This window comes from Ruditapes philippinarum, unplaced genomic scaffold, assembly GCF_026571515.1.
Source record: "Ruditapes philippinarum isolate M1 unplaced genomic scaffold, ASM2657151v2 ctg12679_1_1_1_1, whole genome shotgun sequence".
Taxonomy (NCBI): Eukaryota; Metazoa; Mollusca; class Bivalvia; order Venerida; family Veneridae; genus Ruditapes; species Ruditapes philippinarum.
This window is the reverse complement of record NW_026860089.1, coordinates 9,453-22,171: the sequence shown is the minus strand read 5'-3', so window position 1 is coordinate 22,171 and position 12,719 is coordinate 9,453. Positions and strand designations below refer to the sequence as shown.

At 32.2% G+C, this 12,719-nt stretch overlaps 1 long non-coding RNA gene across 1 annotated transcript; it reads right to left on the bottom strand.

Annotated features, from left to right (window-relative positions):
• Window positions 1–224: 224 nt before the first annotated feature.
• On the bottom strand, window positions 225–9,680 carry LOC132758839 (uncharacterized). The gene is made up of 3 exons (XR_009629632.1): window positions 9,420–9,680; window positions 8,791–8,920; window positions 225–1,653 (listed from the first exon to the last, which is right to left on the bottom strand). It is a non-coding gene; the product is annotated as an uncharacterized LOC132758839 (long non-coding RNA).
• Window positions 9,681–12,719: the final 3,039 nt, after the last annotated feature.

Below are 12,719 nucleotides of genomic sequence, written 5' to 3'. Positions count from 1 at the left end.
ACACACGCGCATGTTTCAAAATCTGAACATCAAAAATTCACCATTACCATGTTTAAATGTTGAAGTCTATTAAGGCCGGTGCTATAGGGCGTGGAAGTTGACTTGTCAAGTGCCGTGTGGCAGTTGTCAAAAGTTTGCGCGGTACTTCACTTCAGTGTTGTTATATTTGTCTGGTCCTTCGGGATCATTGATAACAGACTATTTAATTTTGAGAATTGAGTACAGTCGTTTAGGGTGTTCTGGATCGCTAACAACAATTATATTTGTCACTTATCTGAAAGTAGCATTGTTGGAATTTTATTTGTTTCAAGAGAAAGATAAATTCTTCCTCTCTTTAACCAACATAAGTTTTTGCAAAAAGCTGTTAGCTTTCATTCTTGATTGTACCTTCGAGCAGCATGACCTTTTCGGTTATTTCCGGTTCAGTTTAGGCAGTTTCGGACCATATTGGGGATCTTCTCAAAACATTTTCAAAAACCTTCCCAATGGGTTACTAATCAGTAATTGTGATGTGTTTCAGAAATATTCTTTGTTTGTAAGAGCCATTGGCATTAATTATCAGAAGAACAGACAAAAAGGCCATTTTACACATGGGTCAATTTAAGAGAATAATGATTAAACTATTATTATTCAGAATTATTTATTAAACAAGATGGTAACAATTGACACAGTAGCTAACAAGATTATAAAGCATGTAAACACTGATTGAGATCATAATCTTAAATAATTGGTTTAACAGGGTAATCACAGTTAATCAAAGAATAATCAAATAGACAACATACAAAATGACTAGATTATAAAGCATGTAAACACTGATTGAGATCATAATCTTAAATAATTGGTTTAACATGGTTATCACAGTAAATCAAAGAATAATCAAATAGACAACATACAAAATGACTAGATTTTAAAGCATGTAAACACTGATTGAGATCATGATCTTAAATAATTGGTTGAACAGGGCAATCACAGTTAATCAAAGAATAATCAAATAGACAACATACAAAAGGACTAGAAAAGTACACATTATATAATTATTATGTTCAGATCAATGTCACAGAGTGTGCTCAAAACTGATATATCTACATGTACAAATAACTACATACATGACACTTTCATAACTGAACCTTCTGCCATTTTTTCCAAAGTAGAGCTCAACAAGGAACGGTTATATTCGAATTTGCTTGGTGTACTTGTAATATAATAGGAGCAAGGGATAACTGCTCCACCACCTTTGTCCCCAGGTGCTGGCCAGGGAGGAAAGCTCTGACAGGGTTCACCAGTAGCAACAGCATACACACTGCCATCTTCGTCTAGCACAGTCCTGAAAAACCCTGCTAACACTCTGGGTGCATGTCCAACAGGCAAACCAGCAATATCTGATAATTTTAAGTGCCTCTGATGGTCTGTAATAACGTCATGCAGTTTTTCATCGAACTCCTTAAGTTCTGGCAACCATACTAGACAGGCATCTCGATCAACAATGTTAGTGTACTCTCTGTCCACCCTAAGTTTAGTTGGTGGATCTGTAATTGGTGGTTTGATTTGGTATGCGTGGTATCCCTTAACAACACTATTTTCCAACACAATAGTTTTTAAAAAAGCAGGATCACTTGCTTCTGAAGGGCCTTGAACTGGTTCATTGGTTTTTGCCTGAAAATAGACAATACAGTATACAGAACAATGAAATTGCTAGGAAAGCTGTTTTTCTACCTAAAATAATAAGGTTGGTTTCATTTGTATGCCTTTTTCAACAGTGTTTCAGCAGTCATACATAATAATATAACCATGGCTCAATAATATAGTGCAAACAGTGCAGTGTGGCCTTTGATGTTGGTTATTAAAACATATTATATGGGGATGGGTTAACATAATACATGAACGTTTATATAACAGTAAGGTGTAGTTTTGTGCAATGCTAAATATGTGATTAGAACTCACATTTATAGCAGTAGAAGTCATCGTCCCTAACTACAGGGTCTTCACTACATTCTGTGTGCAACCACTGATCACAGAGGTCACATTGTACCCATAAATGTTCCACCCCCAGTTCGCGCTCCTCAAGAAAACGTATATGAAAACGCATACATGTCACATTATCCTCTTCTTGACTTGAAGACTCTTTTGCTTTTGATTGTTTAACATTCTTTCTAGTTGTTCTTTTCCCAGCTGACCTCAAATTACTAGAACTGCTGCCTTCAGATGTGCTAGTATTTCTCTTACTTTTTGCTTTTGTGTTACTGTTCTGCTTCAGCAACTGAGACATATACTTTCTTTTTGCCTTCAGCTCTCTTTCCTTAAATGCTCTAATTTTACTTAAGCTTTTCAGAGACATGCTACGTAGAGATTCTGATGATGTGAGGTTGTCCGGTAAGTTTTCAAGTTGTGACGTTCGTTTTGGTTTTGTTTTCTGCTCTGCTGATGGGAATGTAAGCGACTCTTTCAATATTGGTGATAGCACTGGTGATCTGATTTCTGTCTGAACTGAGTCTTGGCTTTGTAAAGATGCAGCTGATGCAAGCAAATCAAGTCCAGGGACAGGCTCTTTTTTTAACATTTTGTTCATTCTGTACAAATATATTGTCATGATCACTTTCCAATATGACCTCAGCAGGCTGAGACTTTGTTACCACAGCTGTGTCCTTAGAAGTTTCTTCTGTCAGAGAGTCTGTAGCATTTTCTGAAGTTATAGGCTCTTTGGTTACAGTTTCACATCTCGATTCAGACAACAGCTTCTTATATACATCGAAGCATGGAGATTGACCTTGAATATCATATCCCTCTTCCAGACGTTTAGCGTATTTTGCCTTTGTAGGTGTTTTTTTGTTTGTTTTGTTTTTTGTTTTTTCAGGCCCCAACTGGGTAACCCCATTTATTTCAAATTCTTTTACATTTTTACATATAATCGTACATATTTGTAAATATCATAGTACCTCATTACATCAGAATATTAAAATTATTACTAAATTTGAGTATAAAGCTATATTTTTGCTGCCTGTTATTGAAAAAAAAAAATAAAAAAATATATATAAAGAGGTATAAGTTACCATGAATTTTTGTCAATATACTACAGATGTGTATGTACGGGGGGAAATCGGTATAATTTTATACATTTTAATAACGATATTACAACACACATAGCTTTATACCCTTCGAGTAAGTACATTATAATAAAACCATATGTACAATGTAAGAACATTAATTAAGAATGGTATTATCAGGTTAAATTTATTTATCTAATTCAGTATGTCAGTGTAGTTTATTCAATTAAAGATCTTACTAATTGCCATCTATTATTTTCATCTTCTGTTAAGTTTGTATCTTTATAAATATTCCATGCTAATTTAAGACTATTTTTTAAACCTTTACATGTGGGTACCACCTTTTTTCTCTTTGACAAATAAATATATCTTTTTAGTTCTAAAAACAAAATGTCATATTTAAAATCTTTAGATTCTGAACCTAAAATAACTGATTTACAGTTGAAACATTCTTCAAAATTATGTATGTTATCTTTCAGATATTGAAAAAGGCCTTGAATCTTGTGACATTCCCAAAACAAATGCAAAAGTGTTTCTTCATAACAATTACAAAAAGTACACATTTTATTGTTCACAATTTTCATTTTAAACAGAAGTGAATTTGTAGCAATAATTCTATGAATAATTCTTGTTTGGAACCATTGAATGTATGAATCTTTTGTACAATGGAAAACATAACTATAAATTAAATGCCAATTAATGTGATTACCTATAAAGCATCTGTTCCACTTTTCTTGACTTGTTGGTAAATCTGAATTCTTCACTAAAGTTTCATATACATATTTCTTATTACTATTCATGAACAAAATAGGTTTTATATAACAACTTATAATAGGGTATTGAACATTAAACAAGTTATTACAAATCAACATATTTAGCTTTTGCATATAAAATTTTATTGCCTGTTTTAAACTATGATATTGTAAAAAATTCACTTGTTTACATGTTACCTGTTCTAAATAATTCAAATCTACAAAATTACCCTGTTCATTAATAATATCTTTCACAAATCTGATGCCTTTATCATACAATATCTGAATGAAAATATATCTGTTCCCAGATAAAAAATTATGATTGTAAAAAAGTGGCATATGTAATACTTGCTCTATATTATCTATTGAAAGTTTTTCAATAAACATCATATAAGCCTTTAAAACATCAATCCAGAAAGCATTTTTTATCTTACTGATAATTAATTTACAAAACATTTTACCTGTGTTAAAAACTTTACCAATATCAAACAATGTATTCACTAGCTTATAACATTTACTGCTGCTATTACTAACACACCTTCTAAACCATTTTATCTTTAAACTATGAACATAACTATTAATGTCAGTCATATTTAAACCACCTTCTTTGTATGTTTTAGTAATTACTGATTGTTTAATTTTTTCCTTGCCCTCCCATATAAAATCATAAAATAAGTCATTCAGTGTCTTCAAATAAACAGTACTAGGTGTTGGTAAACTTGTAAAACAATGGGTAAATAATGGAAGCAATATTGATTTAACAACAGTAATTTTTCCAATTGGAGTTAACATTCTCTTTTTCCAGTGGCTAATACTATTTTTTACTTTCTGTAGTTTTTCGTTAAAGTTTAAGTAAATCATTTTTTCTAAATCAACATCGAATACTAAACCTAACAATTTAAACTGTGTATCACCCCATGTAAGTTTCCATCTTGTCTTAATTGAACTAGTACTATATTTTAAAGAGCCTATCCAGATAACTTTGGTTTTGTCAAAATTTATTTTTAATCCGGAAATCTCTGAAAATGTATTTAACAAGTTTAAAGAAGCATTTAGTGATTTTTTCTGAACCATCTAATAAAAGTGATGTATCATCTGCAAATTGTGATTTGAATACAATTCCTTACCGTCTATTGTAATATCTTTAATATCTTTACTTTGCCTAATTTTTATAGCTAATATTTCTGCACATAAAATGAAGATATATGGGGAAATTGGATCGCCTTGTCTACAGCCTCGTTCAACTTAAAAAAAATTAGATAAAAACCCATTTAAAATAACACAAGTTTCAGTATTATATAGAAACAAAGATATCCATTTTTTAAGCATAGGACCAAAATGAAAAGATGAAAGACATTTCTCAATAAATGTAAAAGATAAAGTATCAAATGCTTTTTCAAAATCTATCATCATTGCTAAACCTGGTATATTATTATCTTCTGTAAATTTCATTATGTCATATAATAATCTAGTATTTTCTCCTATATATCTATTCTTTATAAATCCTGTCTGATCCTTTGAAACTAAAATATCTAGAACACCTTTTAATCTGTTTGCTATACTACCTGATGCTAATTTGTAGACTACATTTAATAAAGTTATTGGTCTCCAATTTTTCAAAAAATGTTTCTGCTTGTTTTCTTTTGGAATACATGTTATTATACCAAGTTTTTGATTTCTACCAAAAGTATTATTTCTATAAGCAAAATTTATAGCTCTAACAACAAAATGACCAATTCTATTCCAAAAGGATTTAAAGAAGTTAGCCGTAAATCCATCGCAACCTGGGCTTTTATCATTCTTCATATTTTTCAATGTAAAAGAAACTTCATCATATGTAAGAACACCTTCTAGTTTTAACATTTCATCATGAGTCAGAGTAGTAATATCACAATTTCCTAATTCTCTATCAATAACAGATTCATCAGTCAAGTTCACTTTTTTATATAGATTTTCATAAAAACAACAAGTATGTGTGAGTATATCTTTTTGATCATAAATAAATGTTCCGTTATCCATTTCTAAAAAAGGAATATTTTTTTCAGCACAGTATTTTTTTTCTAAATTCAAAAAAAAATTAGAAGGTTTTTCCCCAGATTCAATCCATTGTGACCTTGACCTAATCATAGAACCTTTTATTTTATTATGTCTTATCTGATTTAATTCATTTTGTAAATGTAAAAGTCTGTCTTTATTATCAATTGTCAAATTTTGTTCTATGAGTGATATTTCCTCCATTATTTGTTTTTCATAATTATTTTTCTCTTTAACCTTATAGGAGCTATATGAAATAGTTTTACCTCTTATTTCCATCAAAAGTGTTTCTAAAAATAGTTCATCATTGATTGTAAAGTTAATGTCTTTATTTTTTGTATCTATTATATAGTCTATATTATAAACTGGTATACAATATTGAAGTTTTATTTCATCAATTTTTTCATTTATAATTTTTAAATATTCAATATCATGTAATAAAGCATTGTTAAATTTCCACAAACCTTTACCATGACAAATATGAGAAAAACAAATATCTAAAAATATTATTGAATGATCTGATTTATAACTCACATCAATATCACATTTTCTTACATACTGATACAAATCATTTGATAAAAGAAAAAAATCTAATCTCCCCTGTTGTATAGGATTTGTACGCCTCCATGTAAATTTTTTAATTTCGCCATGTAATTCTCTAAAAGGGTCAATAAGATCTTTATCTTTAATAATATCCAATAAAAAATTTCTGGCTTTTATATTATTAGTTTTGGATTTATAATTATGATAATCTAGATCTGGGTCTTGAACTAGGTTATAATCTCCACAAATTATAAGTGAATTATTGTCATCAAGTGAGTCTACAGTATCAAAAATACTTTTTAGAAAAGCTTGGACTATCAGTATTTGGAGGATATAACGTTAAGTATCTAGTTTCAAAAAGCATTTGTAAAATAATGAAACTTCCAAAATTGTCAGCGTTAATTGACTTGAATTTGATATTTAAATTTTTTCTGAATAAAACTGCAACACCTTTAGCATTAGATTTTCCATGGCTAAAAAAACATAAACCATTCCATTCAGAGTAGACTTTTTTCAACATCTTTTACAAAATGCGTTTCTTGTACACAACACAAAGTATATCAGCTTTTTTTGTATTGAATAAATTGAAAACATCACGCTTCTTTATGCTATCATTCAAACCACGACAATTGTAAGAAAAAAAATTAAGATTAGACATTGAAATTAAGAACTAAAATACATTTTTCGTTATTTATCCAGTTTGTTTTATAACTACAGCTGATTAAAATAGATTTATAAACCCAGTTAGATGACATAAAGCACACTGAAAGGTTCAGTAGCAAACAAACATGTGCAGACATAGAGAAAAAAATAAAAAAACCTGTATAACATAATAAACAATCTGAGAAAGATATTATAAAAAGGAAAAACATAGTTTACAAAGCTATACATGAAAAGAATGAACAAAAATATGAACAGAAAATAAACTGTATAAACAATAAGTAACAACATAACTGTCAAACAATTTGTACAATTACATATGGTAATGCAGCTTAACAACTTAATTTTACACTATAAATGTATTTTATTTTAGAAAAACCTTATTTTGTGTACAGCTATTTATGAATGTAATTCTGTTGTTTTATCAAATTTTTTTTAGGATTTTTCTCAATTAATTTTAGAATTGTGCCAATCAACAAAGAATAACCATTCTAATTATAATTGTACCATTTCATACACATACAACTCTTATTTTAAAAAAAATAGGTGTTGTTAGTGCACTTTCTAATGCTTGAAAAGCCAGTGATGGTCCATGCGGTGGTTCCACATTTGCGACTGTTGTTGATTTACTTGAGGAACACTCGGTATTGGACTCTATCTCCAGAGATGCTGACTCTGTGCTACTGAATGTGATACCTGGTTTCACGTGCTCCTTAGTGATCACAGTGCTGTCAACAGGGTAAATTCCAGAGGACCGAAATGCATTGATAATTGTCGCAAAGTTCTCTTTGCTGATCGGTGTTCCGGGGCTATTTCGTGTGTGGGTTCTGACAACCTGGTGCCAACGCTGTTTCAGGGGTCCAAACACCCCAACATCCAGTGGCTGCATTAGATGGGTAGCATTCACCACTATTCGGTAGAGTTCAATACCCCTTTTACTAGCTAACTCAAATGCTGCACTAGAAATATGACTGCTGACACTGTCGATTAACAAAAGCACTGGGCGTTCCTCACCAGCATATTTATGGAAGTGGTCTAGGAATTTCTCAAATGTAGGAGCATCCATCCAGCCTTTCTTTGTGTACGCTATGTCAGATCCATAAAGAGCACCAGTCATCGGATTGTATCCTCTGGGTTTAGGTTCAGGATAAACAAAGAAGGGGGGCATCATTGTTCCATCTGCTGACCCACAGAACATTACAGTAAGACGCTGTTTACTGTGACCACCAGACAAATGAGGCACTTGAGTTGGGTGTTCTGCTCTTGTTGGGCCAATGACTTTGCCGGATGTACTTCCCATACTGAACCCTGTTTCATCAGCATTCCATATGCGGGTTGGCTTATCAATCAATCCTTTCAATGACAAAAAACTCTAAATGAACTGTACCATTTGTCTGTCTTCTCTTTTGTAAGTTAAGCTCTACAAGTTTCCAGTGGGATTTCAGTTCTCATTTCAACGATGTGACTATTACGCCTCATGAATGCATAGTACCAGTCATATCCAGGCCTATTATTTGCAAATGGTGTTTGTTTCTTTTCAATGGCGACTAATTTCTGAACAAAGTCCAAAAATCTCCCGGCTTTAACCCCATGCCTCGACTGGCCATTTCTTTCAGCCAATGTGCCATCGCCTCTTCTTTAGTTTTAGTGAAAATCGGCTGTGGACCATTTCGACTATCTAATTCAACCTCTCCAGAAAGACGCCTATGTAAATAACCATAAGATAAGCCATACAGTGCTGATGCTTTCCTGACAGTTACCTCTTTTTTTCTATGGCCAGAATTGCTCTCTTGCACCGGAGTGATTTCCCAGGTGAGCCCCTGTTGTACTTCTTTTTAACTGCGTTTGCTTTTTTGACAGCTGGACTCTGATGTTTTGGTTTCCCCATTTCTGAAAATAAATTACATATTTAAGTGCAACTGATGTTATTTGAAATTGTTTTTAATTTCACCATACAACAGGAAATAAAAAATGAAACACATAAATATATTTTGCATGAATAACAGTCTGTTAAATAAAGTTGTAATTTAAATACATTCAGATAACATTCTAACAAAAAAATCACATTTCAAACAAATAAATCCTCAATAAATCAGCTATAATTCAGGAAAAATATCCCAATTATCAAAACAGTAACACATTTTAATTTACAACATTATTAAACATCAATTGTGACTTGAAATCAGCTGTTTTGACAGCCCAAAGTGCTTTTGAGAACACCCCCAGTGGAAGGTCACGTGATCCGAAACTAGCCGAACGACTGCTTTCATTTCATGGCATGTGACTATTGTCAAGAACAGGTGATGGTATTTTCGCTTATTTTGATTGAAAGAGGACATGTTTGTGAACATTTTGGTATATAAACATGATGTATTGGTTCAATATTTACCGATTCACGAGGCCCTGTTCACAGAATCGCCATTTTTTTCCCGTACTTTTTCTGGAGTAAATGTGAAGGTCACTTGTCATCAGTAAAAAAAATCATGTCATGAAAATCGCTTTTGGTAAATAAATAACCGACAATTTCTCCAGAAAAGACCATTCTTTCAAAATCAAACAACCATTTCAAGAAATATTTACCACATGTTTCACAATTTTATTAGTTTACTGACAGTGGTCCGGAACTAACTAAGATCCGGAACATCCTAAACGACTGTACCGCTCAAGCCGATGCTAAGGGGCGTGATGGATGTTGCACTTGTTCATTATCCCTCATGTACAGACTCAATTAAATCGAGTCTGTGTTTTTATGTTATTTTGTTGTGATAAATGCTTCCGAGGGATCACTTTGTTTGAATTACAACTACCGTCCAAAGAAATGCTCACTCAAACCGAGCCTGTAACATTTTCAACTTTGCCGTGTTGTTTTCTCTATTTTACTGGACAATGCCTCATGCCAAATATATAAGTTCCTAGCAAATGACGACTTTGACGTTTGTTGATCTTGTTTATCATATTTTAACTCTTTTTTTCTACATAAGTCTTTATAAACTGAATGGCCCAGGGGCGGCTAATTTTGATCCCAGAAGCATAATTATCAAAACAAATGCAGAGGACAACAACGTTATGCTAAATTCTAGCTTTGTATTTTTATGGGGATGGTCTTCGTACAACATGTACATATTTTGCTTTGTAAGTTCATATACATGAAGTGACCTCAGGGGCGGGACCAGTGTTCATCTCAGGGGGCATAAGATATAATTTTGTAGAGCTATTATGTGGCATAACAGACAGAGTGGATAACGCGTCGGACTAGTAATATTATAATCGCTAGCGTGTTGGTTCAAACCCGTCAGGGGCTAGACGTTGTTTTCTTGAGCAAGACTCTTTACACTCATTAGTCAGTATTGGTTTGTTCACTGAATACGCATGAATATCCTTCACAATCGAACTAAAATAACTCAATATGCATTAACTTAATATACTTCTTGTTAAATGTGTAAGTTCTTCATATCAAAGACTTAAACTTGTTGTTTCCTAAAGACAATCCATTTAGTGGTTTGAGATGAGATGTTGTTCAAAGAAATTGTCGATAACGACGGCCGACGAACACACTCTCCCTTCTGTGGATTTTGTCAGATGATGTTAAAGCAAAATTTACCGTATTAAACAGCTTAAAGCAGTCTCTTTTTTATGAAATATTTGTTTGTGCTTGAAGCAGTCCAAGTGCTCGCTTATCGGACCTTTGACGTCATTATGGAAAAAAACCTACGATGTGTGTCGTATTAATTAATGTATTACGAAATATTCCCAATACTGGACTTTCCCTCAATATTTATAGGATGCGGAAGATTTACATTTTTTAAAAATACATTATTTATCATCAAATCCAGAATTACTGACGAAATTTAGAAAATAAAAGTGAAGAAATACTTTACTAAAAAATTTTTACAACAAGCTTTGCGGATCTCACGGCGTATAGTCTGTGTAAAGAAAATTTTTGTATCCTAAAACACATATTTGTTTGAACGATAAGTAATTATTGATACATTTCCATCGTAAAAGAGAAGACTGGTAAAAACGGACGTGATTTTCACACTTTCAATTGTTATATTGAAATATACCTGTGTGCACACCATTTCATAATAATGAAAACCACCTTTATATCATCGCCTTTCATTTTTTTTTTTTGTCATTTAGAAATGTTCCTTAGTTATAAATTGGATATCATTTTTCACTCGTACATTTATTATGTATATGATTTATCACCACAAAATTCGAAATACACTGAGTCAAGAAAATAATCACTGCTGAACTTATAATTAATATTCCGACTACTTAATTGTTATATCTTACTTGATTGATAAACAAAGATGTTTCTTCCACGGATGAAATAAATAACGATTTGAGTCTGTGGATTTATAGTAATTTATGAATCTATGATATTCAGATCAGTCACAGTCTGAAGTATATTACTTATAATATTCATATTTTCAGAATTCAGCAAAATATAATTTAAATTTTGCAAAATCATATACAAACTATAAATTTGAATAATATAAAGATTTGAAGCATGACTAATTCAAACACCTAGAGACGTGTGTTTTAATGTTGTTTTTTGTTTGTTTTTTGTTCTTGTTCTTTTTGAAGGGGGGGGGATAAAGGGGGGGGGTCACTTTAAAAAAAGGAGAAAAATAACCAATGGACTCACTTTGTGCTGTGGAAACCTGAACATGTGGCCCACAAACATGACAAAGATCACAAATACAGATTAGTCAGAAAGGGGTTATCATTAAACAAATAACTTATATTGCGAAACAGTGAAAAACACTCATTGGTTCTAGCATAAGATGAGCACATTTTTCATTAGACTCACTGAAGGTCCACAGTAGAGGCAATATCTAGGATAATTATCAATACTCTCGTGTTGTAAACTCGATTTGACCCCTAATTTAATCTTACGACGGTATGGTACTAATACATGCGGACATGCGGACAAAGGTTATTTGAACTTTTTTTTGGGGGGGGGGGGGGGGGGGGTTGAGGGTTCGGGGTGTTGATGTTTTTTTTATTTATTTACTATTTACAATGTTTGTGTCTTTTAAATAACGTTCATTGATGCTCTATCTTTATTTGTTTAACAATTCTTTATATATTTATAAATATTGTAAGGTTTTTATTTCGGCAGTGTTCATATTATTTATCTGATCTCTAATACAGCCTACATAAAAATTTATAACTTGAATTGCAAATTAGAAAAAAGAATAAGTCACTCTTTGTTCGATTTACTCAAGTTTGTATTGATATATGTAACACAATGAATGTTATTTATAATCACAAATTTCCTTTAATTTACTTGTATCATAGTTTGGAGACCTTTCTGTTGAAAATGTGTCAGGGTTAAATCGTATACATATACATGCACAGTGCGTTAACTGGAGTGCGGGTATTAGTTACCCGCCCTCCAGAGCATGCCCATTGATTGGCTCATTTTTGCTGGGGTTTACATATTATGACGGCAGAGAAAGGGAAAGCGACAGAAATATCATATTCAGATGTTCGTTCATTGGTTCATTTTTGCCGGGGTTTCATATTGTGACAACAGGGAACGTGTTTTTATGTTTGACTATGATACAAAAGAGAAAGAACACCAAAACACTCGGTAATCTGATTAATACTCGGGGGCTACGCCCCCTCGTACAAATCAGATAACCTCGTGTTTCGGTGATCTTTCTATTACAAAGACTGC